Source organism: Hetaerina americana, unplaced genomic scaffold (genome assembly GCF_022747635.1).
Source record: "Hetaerina americana unplaced genomic scaffold, ioHetAmer1.1.p SCAF_23, whole genome shotgun sequence".
Taxonomy (NCBI): Eukaryota; Metazoa; Arthropoda; class Insecta; order Odonata; family Calopterygidae; genus Hetaerina; species Hetaerina americana.
The window spans coordinates 3002-6769 of record NW_027286797.1 but is presented as its reverse complement, the minus strand read 5'-3'; the positions used below and the strand labels follow the sequence as shown (position 1 = coordinate 6769).

The 3768-nt window shown below is 36.1% G+C and overlaps 1 long non-coding RNA gene across 1 annotated transcript; it reads right to left on the bottom strand.

Moving 5' to 3' along the window:
• Positions 1-218: 218 nt before the first annotated feature.
• On the bottom strand, positions 219-770 carry LOC139689428 (uncharacterized). The gene is made up of 3 exons (XR_011701325.1): positions 730-770; positions 521-631; positions 219-417 (listed from the first exon to the last, which is right to left on the bottom strand). It is a non-coding gene; the product is annotated as an uncharacterized lncRNA (long non-coding RNA).
• Between the last annotated feature and the right edge of the window lie 2998 nt (positions 771-3768).

Genomic DNA, 3768 nt, shown 5'->3' with positions numbered 1-3768 from the left:
AATGTTATTATCACGTTTTCATAAATATTTGTGGTAATACATAAGCATGAAGCAAGGGCTTCTCCAAATTTAAAACCTCTCAAAATACACAGTAGGTTTACTTCATTAACTAAAATGGCAACTAATATATCTGGAGGAAAAATTTATTTGCATGATTACCATTGATGACTGATTTTTTACAACAAATAGGTTATTTCATAGGTTAAGAGCTGAAGGCCATGCTACTTTTTCTCAGGATTGCAGTAATTAAGACGACATAACTCATGAGGTGAAAATAGTATTCCTGCAGTATGGAAAGAAAGGTTTTCATTTTACTCACCTAATTCGAGAATCAACATCTTCAGAATTAAGGTCACTAGCCTCAAGGTCAAACACCCTAGAAAAACTTCCTTTCGATGCTTCATGCACTAAGAGCACCTAAAATAATTTTGCGTTAACTAAATGGAAATATGGAGTGTTCAATGTCTGTAATACACTGTTTAAGCATAGGTTTCAAATTAGAAACAGGACCAATATTTACCTGAACACGTTGGCACTGAATTAAGGACTGAGTGTGCGTAAGTATTCTGTACACCATGTGTTCTATTGTACTTTGTTCCTCAAATATCATTCTAGCAAGATCAAGCAATACCTTTAAGGAAGTAAGGAAATATTACAGGCTGCACAAAAAAGGGAAAGCAATTTACATTTCAAATCCCAAAAAAAGTCTTCAATAACCAAAACTCTTGCCTGATTCCTTTTTACTTCGAGCTGGCTTTTCTCATATAATTGAGCATTGCGAAGCCCAATTCAACAAAACTGAAGATAGCTGCTGAATATCTTTTCATCATTGGATGTGAAACTTGCCTCTCCTTGTTTGTTAATAACCTGGCAAGACAAAAATATCACAATATTATGTCAATGTGCATCAGCAATATTGAGCAAAGACAACTTTCATATAAGAGGATTGAGCAATATTTGTCAACCAAGCATCTTCAATAAGAATTATACATAAAAATTACTGATAATCATTTGCTATTGTTTCAACAAAAATTTAAGACTGGTCGTCGACCTAGAGCTTTGGGGGCAACTGAGGAGTGCCTATGCCTGAGCTGATATTGACTTCATTGAGCTCGAATATTGCTCAGAGTACATGAGAATTATTAATATGGAAATCGGTAAAGGCCAACAAGAAAATTGGATAAATTCCAAGAAACTGTGGGAGATCCTGCGGCAGCAACTTTTGGCGGAGTCCACTAAATGTGCATCACAATGCAACAATTTCAGGGTGTAAATTCATCACGGTCAAGGCGAATGATTTTTACAATCTGAAATTGTTGATTTTTAATGCACATTTAGAAGAAAACTTTAATATAAAAATATAGTTGTCACTCTTACTGCCGATTATGTCCCTGTGTTGCCAAAAGCACATTTAATACATTGTCCATTAGTTAGGCAAAAAATAAAATCCACAGAAAATTCATATAATACCCACAAGATGTCTTTCTGTGATTAATGCTTTGAAACAAAAATATTTCACGCACACAGATTCATACATTTTTGATGAGTTTCCAAGCTCTAAAAAATTGTATAAACATATGGTTACAGTATTATATGTGAAATCATTATTCTTTTTTATCCATTGGAAGTAAACAAAAGCAACCTTAAGGGATGAAACAAAAAAGCTTCAGGCCAGGGAGTTCAACAGGGTGCTAGGGTTGGGCCAGGGGAAAATCAGTCCTGTGCTACTTAATCAACAAAACAAGTGAATCCTGTCATCAACAGTGAGCTAACTTTTACCCAGTGTGCTAGTGTCATCATCAGTGGGCCAGCAGTTAATACCCTGCTAAATATTTTTTTCCTAACACCTTATCATCGAATAATTCATTATCCTGAGGACACTTTTGATTACTGATTATATAGGTACTTGAAGCTTGAATTAAAAACCATTAGCCTTAAACAATCGCTGGGCCAGAATATTCCCAAAAGGAAAATAATAAGAAAATACTCAATTGAAGTAGTAAACTATGTAATCATAAAACAGAATAATTGAAATTTAACAAAACAGTACTATAGGAAGTAATGTAGAAGTCATCCTCGACACTGATAAGACCAATCCATCTACAACCCCAAAAAGTAGCGGCAAGTTCTCAGCAATATAAAAAAAGTCAGATTTTGGAGGCCAGGGGAGCAAGTGCCCCTCTTTGGGCCCTTGTTCCTATGGCACTGCTCCAGTCTCATTATATGCACTCGAATACAAACAAATTAATTTTTAACCAGAAAAAACAGTCAATTCCAGGCGGTACCCAAGAAACCCAAAAAAAACCCAACCCACGCCAAGTGGTAGCAAAAAATGTTTCTATATTAGTATTTATATCCTTCAATATCATTCTGTTATTGTGAAGACGACTTTTTCCCTCAGAGGCAACCCTCCAACAATGGTATGAGCCATGACATATACCCCAATAGTTTGAATTTAAGTTACATACATACAGATCACTATCTCCTTGGTTCTTACGGGTAATTGGTATTCTCCGTTGGTAATCAGGAACAAACTTACAAAAAAATTATAAAAATCTCTCTTAGAGTGTGGAAACGTAGGTGAGCGAAAAATTAGAGGCTACGATTTGAAATATTCAAATATTACATAGTTTATTATTATTACAACTAAGAACATACGCGAAGTTGGTTCGAACTGCCGGTAAAGGAGTGCCTGTGTGCGGCGTTAGCTTTCTTTATGAGCGAATTTCAGCCTGTGTCGGTTAAAATTTCGAAAGAGGAAATCGGGGCTGTTAGAGAAATTAGTTCCGCGCAAAGTTTACCCTAACATAAACGTATATTTGTTAATTCTAACATATATGCTCTTTGAATGGTTAACTGTCTCAGTTACCAGTTTACGAGGCTTTATTGTATTCACATTACGAATAGGCACTGAGGATCAAATGAAACGGGGCATGGCATAACTCAAATCCTTCAGATATTCTACTATGTTATTTTCGTCTAAGCAATGAGCACATTTAATTTCAAAGAAAAAATTATATGAATCAAGGAAGTGCTTCGATTATATTTGAAACTACCTAACAAAAGACCAAATTTTTAGTAATTAAGGTAGAAGTGGGAAGATGATCAAGGGTAATACCCTTATAATTTCAGTTCTAGTGCACGCAAATGCTAATTTACAATATTTTCAGTAAAATTATAACGACTCTATGTGAGCCATATCACTTGAAACGGTCAATAATGACGCGACACCAGACATCAAAACCCTTGCAATTAGAAAAGTGCAAGCGACCCCCAAAAAGTTTTTCTATCCCAGTTACCCGGGGAAGTGTTAAACGAAGCTCGTCCATCCATGCCACAGACAAGTATCTAGACTCCATAGTCAGCCATTTAAAAGTCGTCCAGCGTTTTTCCAGGATAAATAAATGGTACGGAATATCGAGGCCCACAAAAACAGGCGGCCGCCTCGGAAAATTCACCGCGACATCACAATGAAGTCGGCATATCCAATTTCATTGATTGGGTCGACCGTCGCGCTTTATCTTAAGGAAAAAGGAAAATATACGTATTATTCTCGGCAATGACTACGAGAAGTCAACTGTGGCTACGACAAGACCATTTATAATAACACTCCTCAAGTCGCCGTAATTATGGTGTCAGATTTATTACAAGAGGCCAAGAGAATCAACACTGCGGAGATTAGAGGACTCGAGGCAAATAAATAAGCAAAAACGTTATCATTTCTTTGAAGTTACTTCAGCGTAGCAGTTGAATGTACTTAAATTGATT